This window comes from Magnolia sinica, chromosome 4, assembly GCF_029962835.1.
Source record: "Magnolia sinica isolate HGM2019 chromosome 4, MsV1, whole genome shotgun sequence".
NCBI lineage: Eukaryota > Viridiplantae > Streptophyta > Magnoliopsida > Magnoliales > Magnoliaceae > Magnolia > Magnolia sinica.
In genome coordinates, this window is record NC_080576.1 from 94705442 (window position 1) to 94718444 (window position 13003).

The 13003-nt window shown below is 39.3% G+C and overlaps 1 non-coding gene across 1 annotated transcript; it reads left to right on the plus strand.

Annotated features, from left to right (window-relative positions):
• Nucleotides 1–12617: 12617 nt before the first annotated feature.
• LOC131244849 (small nucleolar RNA R71) lies at nucleotides 12618–12724 on the plus strand. The gene has a single exon (XR_009170620.1). It is a non-coding gene; the product is annotated as a small nucleolar RNA R71 (small nucleolar RNA).
• Nucleotides 12725–13003: the final 279 nt, after the last annotated feature.

Here is a 13003-nt window from a genome sequence, read left to right on the forward strand (position 1 = left end):
TCGTCTACTTACATAGTTTAGTTTATTCCAATTCATCCATTCAAATTTTTATTAGGCCCAATTCATGTTTTATGGCTACCATGCAAACATTGTACGAATCCAGCAAATGTTAACAAGTGATCAAACTACCTTTAATACGGATGGTCTAGATTATTTACAAAAAACCAAGTCTAATCAACCATCTAATCCATCTATTTGTTTGGACCCATCATGGATTGTTTATGATTATGAAGAATCACTTCTCTTAGGCGAGCGTAGTCACTCCACCATAGCTTGAAAAAAGGATAGCTTTAGAAAATAGGGCCAAATCAAAGATGTATTGGATCATTTGATTAGTGAATGTTTTGCATAATAGTCTCTAAAATGTTCTTTACACTTAATAGATGTTTCCAATTGATCAATTGAACTATCTAAATGGATTTATTTTTACATTGTAGTCTTTGAAATGTGCTTTACACTTAATAGACGGTTCACATTGATTGATTGAACTATCCTAATGGATTGATCCTAGTAAATATGTTTAATGCTTTATTTTTAATCATGTTGTGATGCAAGGTGAATATAGGAGCATTGGAAAGGACACTAAAAATATAGATTTAACTCGCTCGCATCACCAAGGCAATGGATGGACTTCATGGGACCAAGATCAAGGATTTACACGCCAGAGACAAGGAGAATTCTGAGGAAACCAAGCTCAAGTGGCCTGAAAGTCACCGAATGCAAGATCACAAGGTTTCCACCATCCGCTTGATTCAAAACTTCATACATGGCCCGAGGACCATAAATTAACCGTACACGCGAAAATCAGCCATTGGATCTTTGTGGAAATGTCCAACGGACAAATCAGCCCACAAATTATCAATTTGGGGCCCACCTGGAAAGAGAGAGGAAGGGCATCTTGAACGTGAGAGAGAAAGAGACAATAAGTGTTCTTTCCTCTTTCTTTTTTTCTTTTTTTTTTCTTTTTATTTGCTTTGTTTAAAAGGTTCAACCCCATGGTGGGCTAAACCTCTTAACTAGGGCTAAGAGGTGAAGCCCTGAGATGGGAGATTCTATTCTATGCTTTTAATGTAAATTCATGAACGAATTTGTTTTTAGTTGATTATGGAAGGAATGTTTTTAGTCTTTAATGGTTTATTGTTACTCAAGGGTTGCAATGGCTTTGAATATTCATTTTTCCCTTTTTTATGACGTCAGAAGCCCCGTTGTTCACCATCGTCTCTTGGGCATGGTAGGATGATGGTACCCTTCCTAACCTTCATAGCATGTTGATTGGTTAGTGATTAGTTTGATTTTGTTAACTTTGTCTCCTGGGCATGGTTGATGATGGAATCCATTCTAATTCATACACTTTTCATCTCTTGAAAACCAAATCAAGTAAGTTCAGTTCAATGTCCATGATTCTTGATGCAGGCATAAAATCTCTCTAATCTCTACAAGTGGATCCTCTGAATCCCTAGATTCCCTTCCCTGAATTGTTTAAAGTTTTAGATAATTATTCCACAATTATTCCTTAAATTCTATTTGATTTAGATTACATCTTAGTGTAAGTTCTAGTTATACTTAGTTTCAGATACAGGTTTCAGTCCCTCAGGATTCGACCTCGGTCTCACCGAGTTTATTACTACATCACAACCCTATACTTGGGAGTGAACATTCACATTGATTGATTGAACTATCCTAATGGATTGATCCTAGTAGGAGCCACATAACTTATAGTGCTCTAAGAATACTTGAGCATTTCTTGACCTTATAGTACTCTGAGAATACTTGAGCATTTCTTGACCCTAAATTTGTAACTTTTTTAAAATAGTAATTTTTTATAATAGTAAAATTATTAAAAATAGAAAATAACTTATGAACTTACTCAAATTCCTATACATGACTCAAGTAATGACTTTAATCTATTTTGAGACTCTCCAAACACTAAAATATTCTAAAATTACATAAGCATAATTTACTAAAAATAATAATTAAAAAAAAACTCAAAATTAACTCTTAAAATGACCTTATTTAGAAGACCATTAAGGGCTAATGGCTTTAGTATTGGCTAGCACATAAAGCTCATTGACAACCTTCTGGTAAAATATTATATGTGTGAAATAGATAACCGATCATAAAGTTACGGTTGTCGAAAGCTATATTGCGCACTAGACCCTTGGATCAAACTCCCTAATCAGATTTCCTTTGATCCTAGCTGTCAAAGACATCTTTTTTTCCTATCGTCCACTTGTGTGGGACATTCGTACATGAAAAAGTAGGTCTAACCATGAATATCATCTAGCACAAAAATCAGGCCGATCTAGTCACCAGGTGCGCCATGCCTTTTAAATCAATGGACAACCTATGGTTTGCTCATTAGATGTGGCCCACTCAGTGAGAAAATCAGCCTAATTAGCAAGAAATACGATCTTCATAGTGGACTTATCATTGTCATAGTATTCATTTCCTAAACAAATGACATTTTAGAGATAGTACGGTACCACAAGTTGTGTTACAATTGCCTAGACTTAATTAGTTGTCTACATTCTATCCTAACATATATGAATTATGACTAACATACATGATATATACTTAAAATCTTAGTCTGCATGGAAATTTAGGTTCACGGCTAAAATTATCCATGTTGTGGACTATATGTGTTGCAGTTCAATTAGACATAAGACCACACGTGTTAGTAAATGACACATATTTGATCAAACATGTGCGATTATGATAGTGTCGGCATACTATAGTTGTGCTTGACTTGAGTTTGATTGAACGCTTGCAACCCTAAGCACCAAATCAACTGTAGGTCAAACCTATGGAGGTTGATTTGACTATCCAACCACAAATATTACAACAATCAGGCGATTTGGAAAGGAAGGGTCAATCCTTCAATAAGAGCTTTTTGCCTTACACTAAGTATTGTTGTTACTCAAATCTGGTCGATCCCGCTTCACCTCCTGTGGGTCACTGGGTACCTGCAAACAAATGAAAAATAAGGAGACACTGGGGATGCCAGTAGTGACTGATGACCCTCTGATGCCTAAGTCAGGCGTACGACTTACAATAAGCGTAGTAGAATTGAGAAGATTGTGCATACCTTTTACCCATGGTAGTGGGTGTATTTATAGGCTTTCTAGGCGATCTGTGTATCTGAGTGAATTTGTTGGATATGCTTAAGGGACCCGTATTAGAGTCAGAATCTAATTTTGAGAATATCTCCGATTTTGACTTAATCGATGTGATTTTCAACTATAACCTTGTTGGATCGATCTTATCTTTATTTGTTGCAAGATCCTCTCTAGATATTTCTATTCCGAGATCGAGGTCGGTATCTGAGGTTGAGGTTGGTACCCGAGATTGAGGTCGGTATCTAAGGTCGAGGTCGGCCCCCGAGGTCGAGATCGGTATACGAGGTCGACGGTCTAGGTCGTATTTGTCATCCAAAGTCAATATTTGCATCCGACCTTAAGGTCGCCATATAAGGTCGAGGTCGGTAGCATCTGACTTAGAGATCACCATATAAGGTCGAGGTCGACAAGTATGTAGACAAGATTTGTGCTCGTAGTTGAAATTTGTAGGTTTATTTACAAGCCTTATTTTAAGTGTTTCAGTTCGGTGACTGAATATCTCTGCTTAACTTATCTTCCCTAACCTTAGGTATTTTAGGTAGTTTGCTTGGATGCTCTCATTGTCATGTGTCTCATACATTATATTAGCTCAATTTTACCCATAACAGTAGCTCCTACTTCCGAGTTCTATGTTCATGAGCTCGGGAAGTAATTCTAAACTGATTTATGAGTAGAAAATTTTGATTTTCTAACTTGAGGAGGTCAGCGCGTCCCATGGGTATTCCTTGATTTTGTCGCCTAGTAATTAATGTGGGAATTGGAAAGAGACGACACATGCTGCAGTGATCGAGGATAATATTACGACAATATCTCAGCATGATGAGTCGTGCACAGAGTGTCGAGCATCGTTTTGTCTTTATGTGTGGGTGATCATATACGATGATTTAGTAAATATGATAGTCGAGCATGTAGGTTTCTAGTCACGAAGTCGAGCATGTAGATTTATAGTCAATAATCGAGCATGTAGATTTATAGCTAATAGTCAAGCATGTATATTTTTAGATGATAGTCGAGCATGTAGATTTATAACCGATAGTCGAGCATGTAGATTTTTAGGTAGTGTAACTAGTAGACAAAACAATATAAAAAGAACCTTTTTCCCTTTCAATAAGGGAGGTTTCTTATAGTCGAGCATGCAACACTTTTTTCGACAAGAGTATCTTTGTCCTGAGGTGGACAGTCGAGACTAATCGTAATGCTATAGAGAAGGAAACTATATTCCTTAAGGATAACAGATTTTTTAGTGCTCAGCATTCAATGGGTGAGATAAGAGCTGACCCTCCATGTCTTCTACTCGATACATCCCTCAGTGCTTGAGGTTGATGTTGGTATCCGAGTTCGAGGTTAGTACTTGAAGTCAAGGTCGGTACCTTAGGTCGAGGTCGAGGTTGGTCGATGATCCTTATTACCGAGCTTGGTTGATTGGTTCATCTTGGTCATCACGTTTCCTTGCTCAGCCCAGCTTCCCTAAGTACATGCTCCGGCGTGGTATTCTAGAGAGTTTATTAGTGGAAGTGACTTATCGAACGTCTGTTGGGTCATTGGCCACTGCTTTGATTGCTTTCCTTTTTTTCTCTTGGCGTTAGCAATTGAAGGCTCCCCCTCTTCTTTTTGCTTTTTGTTTATTGCTGAGCTGTTTTTGCCATGAGTAGCCCTTCGTGCACTGAAGACCTCCTTTGCGTTCGAATATTTTTGAGCTTAGTTAAGCGGGTTAGCAAGAGTAATCGAAGGATTATTTCTGATTGAGAGCATAAATTTTCTCTATTTGAGGCCGACCAGTATAGTGGTAAGAGCTATTTGGTCGGAGTAACCATTGACTTGAACTGCTTCAGCATAAAAGCGGATAATGTAGTCCCGTAGAAGCTCGTTCTCTCTCTGTGTTATCGTGAGGAGGTGAGTTATAGGCTTTCTCCTAGTTTTTCCACCGATGAATTGAATAATGAAGGCCTTACTGAGCTGGGTGAACGAGCTAATGGACTTGGGCTTCAAGTGTCTGTACCATTTTCGTGCAGCACTTGACAAAGTGAGGGAGAACACCCTGCACATTACATTGCCCAAAAGCACCGTGGAGTTCCATCTAGGCTCTAAAAGACTCTAGGTGTTCGATCGGGTCTCCTGACCCTAAGTAGGGAGTGATTTGGTGCATCCGAAACCTAGAAGGTAGCTAGGATCTCATGATGTCATCTGTGAAAGGGGGCTCGGCTTCCTCGAGCATGACGATGATAGAGGCTGGGGCTTTCACCAGGCATGTTGGATGTCTACGAGCTGATCTCGGATTTCCTTCAGTTCTGCTTCCCACGGAACTTCATTTTCTGTGATGGCCTCTGGAGTCTTTTCGCACATTATCTTCTCTAGAGTGTGGCGCAAATCGGACTCAGCGAGCTCAGTTGTTTCCATTATTTGCGTGGGGACCCCTCAACATTGCATTGGTCAATCCTTTACCGTGTACGAGTTGTGAGGTATTTGTGGAGGTCGAGATTACTCGGTCATTGCCCCCACTTCCACGCCTTGGTTGGGGAATGAGGGTTGTCCCTCCAATATCTGCATTATCCAATTCACATTAGTGGCTAAAGTCTTGACTTGGTTCTCTAAAGAGACGAGCCAACCCCCCCTGTTTCGGGACCTTTGCATGCCTGCTGCAGGAGGAGGGGTTGGCCTGGTGATTTGACTACGGTGCATGAGGGTTCTCAGGCAGTTCTTCCAACATCAGGATCGGCACAGTAATGGCAGCCAAGGCCCTTCTTTTGTCCTTTAGTCATTCCAGGATCAAGGTAGAAATGGATATGTGGAATGATGTAAAAGGAATATTTGGACAGCTTTTGCTGTTGTTCCCACAAATAGTGCCAAACTATTGTTGTGCAAATCTGATCGATCCCGCTTCAGCTTTTGTGGGTCACTAGGTACATGCAAACAAATGAAAAACAGGGAGACACTAGGAGTGTCGGTAGTAGCCGGGGACCCTCCGATGCTTAAGTTAGGAGTATGGACTCACGGTAGGCATAGTAAAATCGGGATGACTATGCATACCTTTTACCCATGGCATGGGGTGTATTTATAGGCTTTCTAGGCAGTCTGAGTATCTGAGTGGATTTACTAGATACAATGGAGGGACCCATATTGGAGTCAGAATCTAATTTCGAAAATATCTTTGATTTTGCCTTAATCGACGTGATTTTCGACTATAACCTCATCGAATCGATCTTTATCTTTATATTGCGTAAGATTCTCTCCGGATATTTCTATTACAAGATCAATGTCGGTATTCGAGGTCGAGGTCTGTACTTGAGGTCGAGGTCGATATACGAGGTAGACAGTCATCATCCAAAGTCGAGGTTAGCATCCGACCTTGAGGCCGCCATATAAGGTTGAGTTCGGCAACATTTGACCTTAAGGTCACCATATTAGGTCGAGGTCGACAGGTCTGTAGACAAGATTTGTGCTCGTAGTTGAAATCTGTAGGTTTATTGACAAACCTTATTTTAAGTGTTTCAGTTCGGTCACTGAATCTCTTTGCTTGACTCATCTTCCCTAACCCTTAGGTATTTCAGGGAGTCTGCTTGGATGGTCTTATTGTCACGTGTCTCATACATTAGATCAGCTCAATTTTACACATAACAAGTATTTTTCTTCCAACAATGATTGTGGTTCTCAGGTTTTTTAATAATGCAATGATCGATGAATAAGATTAAAAATAAAAGTCGATCGTCGATTTTATTAATTTGTAAGTGATATCAGTACAGTCAGCAAAGACAATTAAACTAAGAAGAGAAAATTAAAGAAAATTACTTTCAACTGTTTATGTGGACTGAACAACCGTGGTGTAGTGTTTGTAGGACGTGATTGGTGTGATCCACCATGTTTGGACTTGATGGTCGCTGGAATCCAACGATGCAGGTCATGGATATTTAATCTACTCCTATCATGAGTGTATTGCAACGATGACACTAGACGATAAAAGACTAAGCTATACTAAATTTTGAATTTGCTATAGAGGGGCTGGACAAAAGTGGAACTAAAGCTAAAATTAAGATAGATAGCATTGCGATGTGTAGAGATTGTGTGTTGGCGAGGGCCCAGAGCTCTTCTTTTAAGTGCTGCTTATATAGACTTAGAGAAGCGTTGACTAGGTCGAGATTCCTCTTTTATCCTTAAAGGTTATTCAGTCGTATCCTAATCGAATTTAGATTCTTCATTCATATCCTGATCTCCTTCTAATTCCGAAAGAACGTATTTCTTAATTATCCGTGCTCTCCATAAAAACATCAATCATCTCTAGAAAACTTTCATTTTCAACATGATTGTGCGAGACAACCCTATCACAGATATCCTAGATTGTAAAATATTCAGAATTGGCAGGGCTTAATGTAGCTTGTTGAATATGCTACTTGGTCACATGTGCCCCTCATGCGACGGTTACATATCCATCTCACAATGTCTCACTTTTCTTGGCAACGTATATTCATACGATCTTAGCCATTTTTTATTTTGGCAACAAGTTAGTGAAAGAAATGGGTCGAGAGATACTCTTGGAGCGCGAATGAGATTTCATCCATCGTTTGTATATAGTACCGACACATGGCAACATACCATCAAGTTATCGGGACTGCAGCAGGAAAAGTGTAAACATCATGCATGAAAAATATAATTCACCACTGAAATTGAAACTGAATCTGAAACTGACGCAGGCCCAATGTCAAGCTATCCAATGTCTTTTGAATAGTCTTTTTAAACAATCACGAGTTATTTTAAAATTTCATTTATTTGTGTATTGGCATTATAAACTCCATTTCATTGACGTTATTTTGATAATTGCAGGTAATTAATTAAACGATTTAATAATTATTCAATTTTATATATTAATTTACTTGTTAGTGTTTAACTGCTTTTTCACGATCTAGTTACTAGATAACTTATTGATTTTCGACCTACATGATAACTTATTGACTTTCAACCTACATGAATGCCTTACATAATTGCGCCACATGCAATCACGGTGCTACGGAAACATTGCCCATTGTGGTTCACATTGTCCCAATATCACCTTAATCTTCAGGTTAGCATAACCACTTAAATAAGTGCCCGGAAATGGACGTTGAGACCTATGGATCTGGGTGTTCATTTTACATGACCTTAATTGTATGGCTACATCACCCAATCATGGTATTTTTAGGTCATGTAGTGGTGGATCCTACCCGATGGTTTTAGTTGCTCATGGATACCTCAAATGGGCCCAAATGATATCCAGAAAGAATTCATACGGCAGGTTAAATCTCAGCCACACCAGTGACCTTGACCTGAGCCTCACCACTGGCCTAACATCACCATGATCAGATGATCACAGCCATTCAAATAACTCTTAGACCAGACTCTGACCGGATTGTATGGGCCTGTCTAGGTCCAAGGATGGGACCACTACCTGACACCGTAGCTAAAAATGATATACTTCATTGTCTCTCTCCAAAAGATGGCACTTCTACCTCTGGCAACTTCACCTCGTACACAGGTTTAATCCACTGAATAAAACCCCTGTCAAAAGAGATAATGCTGTAGAGCCATAGAACCATAATATTGTAGAGCCTTATTGCTACATTACACGTGGAAGGGTTATCATTTAATCAGGACTGTACATTTAGTGGGACATGCTATGGGTGGAAAATCACTCAAGATACACATGGATCAGATGATCCTAGCCGTCTAAGCAGTTGCTTTTAAATATTGACGGTGGGAAAGAAAAACAGTTAAAGGTCAACATTAAGTGCTGGAAAGTAAAGATAAGTGAAGGAGAGGACGAGACTGACGCGGATTTCCTGCGAAAGCCTTTAGCAGGAAGTTCCTGCACTTGAAACTTGGGCAGGGCCCAACGTGATGTTTTCGAGAAACCATCCCGTACATTCGTTTTCTGAGCTCATGTTAGTACTTGAGACAAAAATGAGGTAGATCTAAATCTCAAGTAGACCACATCACAGGAAATAGTGTTGATTGAACACTCACAATTAAAAACTTCTTGGGGCCACTTAAGTTTTGGATCAAGCTGATATTTGTTTTTTCCACCATTTGTTTTTTCCATCCATCCATTCAGGTCTGTATGACCTAATCAACAGGTTGGATGTCAAATAAATATTACAGTGGGCCCTAGGAAGAATTTAATAATGGTCGTTCAATCATTACTTTTTTCCAATGGTGTGGTCCACCCGAGATTTAGATCTGCCTCATTTTTGGGATCTAAAATAATTGGGAAAAATGGATGGACAGCGTGCCCACAGTACACCGACCCTAGAGGTACCTATAACCAATCAATCACCTGTCCTGAAATAAGACAACCTACTTTATGCACGGTAAACTAGAACGGTTGTTTCGTACTACAACGCTGAGTTTGGTGGTTTAACGACTACCGGAAATGATGGTCTTCACAAAATGAAATATACCGCGCGTCTACCTTCGCCATACAATTTAAGAAATTTTACGGTGAATGCAGAGAGAGTTTGAAAAGGTAGATGGGGATATACATGTGATGATGTGGCATACTTGTGTTAGATCCAGGCCATTCATCAAGTGGGGTCCACTGCATAAATTTTGTTTTCCACAAAACAGAAATAACAAATAGTTCGGACCACAACATGTGGCTCAGCAATATGTTTTTGGGAAAATTGGACGGTTATAAAAGAAATAACAAATAGTTTATGTTCAACGTGCAGGTTTGGCCCACCTAATGAGTGGACCAGCATGTTTTCTAGGCCAGTGCATGTTTGTGGAGAGACCCATGAGATGAATCACACACGTGTGTCACACTGGCACGTGTCCCGTGATTCACATCCTCAACCTGTAACTATGTGCGGATCTCCTTCCACCGCTCACACAAATGGAGCTAGCCTTCTCTGAACATCTCCAAGGAATGCAGATTGCGTACTGACCCCCTACTGGTCGTTGCTCTGTGGACCCCACAATGATGTATCACGCCGTCCATCCATTTTTTCAGGTCATTTTAGAGGATGAACTCAAAAACGAAGCAGGTAAAAATCTCAGGTGGACCACATCACAGGAGAACAGTGGTGATTGAATGCCTACCATAAAAGGGTCCACTATAATTTTTATTTTCCATCCAATCTGTTGGTAAGGTTACACATACTCGGATGAAGTTAAAAAAATATATATCAGCTTTATCCAAAGCCTTTTTTTGGCGTCAAAGCGGTTTTTTAACGGAAGACATTGATTCACCATTGTTTCATGTGGTGTAGTCCACCTGATTTTTGATATAGAGCTTTCAAAATGGAAAAATGGATTGGAAAAAATATATACATCATGGCGGGGCTCAAAGATCATGGACTAAGTAGCTATTAGGCTACTCACAGCGTCACTATCCAACCCATGTCCATTTCCAGCTTTCTATATCCAAGGTTTGCGGGGGTGTTTGGTTTTATGAGCCAACTGAATACACGGTAATTAAGAATAATAATTATTTCCTTTGGTAATTGTTGCATTATTGCCTAAATTTGATTTAACAGTTACTTTTCAAGCTAAAAAATTAAGGATACAGCCAAATATATGTGGAGCCCACCTTGATGTATGTAGCTTATTCCTACTGTTCATTTGTTATGCCAATTAAATTTATGGCTTAACTAGAAAAATGAGGCTGATACAAAGCTAAGTAGACCACCCCACAGGATTTAGAGAATCAAACATCTACAATTAAAAACTCATTGGTGCAACTATTTCCATTAATGTATCTACTTCAGTGTTGGATCAGCCTCATTTTCTGGCTCATGCCACCAAATATTAGGTTAAAATGAGTGGACAACACAGATATGTCTTATATATCAAGGTGGGGCCCAAATATTTAAACTATTTTTTTTTTTTCAAAATTAAAATGTAAGTGCATTTTTATGAGATTTGGAAAATTTAACAGGGCTGCGTGTTATTCGTCACGGGGGTTGCTTATATCCAACAGCCGGTTGGACGATTAAGTTACCGTCCACCCATTGGATAACTTTCAATTTTCATATATCTATGACATCTAACCCGTCCAATATGTGGGTCCCAACATGGTGATCACCATTCACAAAAATCAGCCCAATCCACTCATCAAGAAGACCACACTTGTATTTAGTAATTTATCAGCAGCCATACATGATTTTCAATGGTGTGGTCAACCTGATGAGTTAAAATTGCTGATTTTTGCACTAGTCATGCAACGAGTTGGATATAAGCATCTCTCGTAAATAATTATATGGAATATTGCAGGCATTATGATCGGATCCACCATAATCATGACTTTGGGATGGTTTGGAGCCGAAGTTTCGTGGAAACATCGTTTGAAAGCGACGTGCTCGGTCCATAGCATATGGTACAAAAAAATGAAGTTTCCCACGAACATCATTGGTGTCCATGTCCTTTGCCTACATACAAACCGAAGTTTCTTAGAAGCATCGCCTCTCGAAAGTTTTGTGGGAGTTGTTTGATACTCGGTTGCATATCACACTTGATATACAGGCACTTAGAAATCAGGAGATTTTACCCTGAAATTGCTATAGGTATAGGATTTTTGGTAAAAATGTTTTGACTCCCACTGTATAGTACCAAATCATTATTATGCTGATTGTATAGTCAAAGTTTGAAAAGACCCATTTTCTCTTGTGTTTAGAATATATGTTTATAATATATGCAGTAGATTACTTACATGACCCAAGGTGGCATTGTAAAGATAGGCTCAGGTGAGTACGTAGTTGATAGTTGCTGGGAACGGATTGGCTTCTCCCCTGCCACTAGGCCGGTAGCTGGTGGTCAATCCTAGCCACAGCTGTCTTTAATTCTTGATTTGATTGGATTAGAGACTGATTCGTTTGAGCTTGAGAGTTCATGAATGTGGTCAATGCATCCTTCACAGATGATCGCTTTGGTGGGGGCACATATGGTGCATTGTTAGATGCCCCCAAGAAGTTATTTTGTGGAGGCATTTGAGGTGCATTGGGCGCATTAATTTGTGGTCCATTCCTCCAACTAAGATTAGGATGGTTACACTAATTTGGATTGTACGTGTTTTCCATTGGTCGCATAACTGACCTTTGGTAATTATTTATAGCATTTGCTTGATCATGCTCATGCGTGATATTTTGTACAACTGAGATTATTGGACAATCCTTTATGTCATGGTCTGTACCACCACAAATGCTACAAAAATTATCTAAGGAAGTGTTTGCTTTAACCATATCAACCTTCCTAATTTTCAAGGCTTCAACCTTTCAAGCCAATGCAGCGTATTTTGCATTAAGGTCGTCTTCCTCTCTTAGGACATACATTCCCGCTTTCTCTCTAGGAATGGGTCTAGTTTGGTCTGATTTAACAGAGACATCCCATGTCTGCGTATTCTCTGCTAACATATCTAGAAAATCCCAAGCCTCATTATGATCTTTGTCAAGAAAGGTTCCACCACACATCATCTCTATGAACTGACGAGTATCCATGGTGAGCCCCTTTCGGAAAGCATCAATCACGTGTCATGGTTCATAACCATGATGTGGACAAGTAATTAGAATGTCTTTGAAGCGCTCCCAAGCTTGAAAAAATAGTTCATTCCCCTTTTGGGAGAATGACATGATTTCTTGTTTTAGTGCATTTGTTTTGTGCTCGGGAAAGAACTTTTTCAAAAACTCTCTACTTAAGGCTTGTCATGAAGTGATGGTATTAGGTCTTAGAGAGTTGAGCCATGCTTTGGCCCGATCCTTTAGAGAAAATGAGAATAACCTAAGCTTAAGTACATCCCTATTGTCATTGTTTACTTGTAACGTTGCAATTACTTCCTCAAAATCCTTGAGGTGCAAGTAGGGGCTTTCAGAATCCAAGCCATGAAATTTAGGAATTAATTGAATCACACCTGGTTTAAAATCAATGTT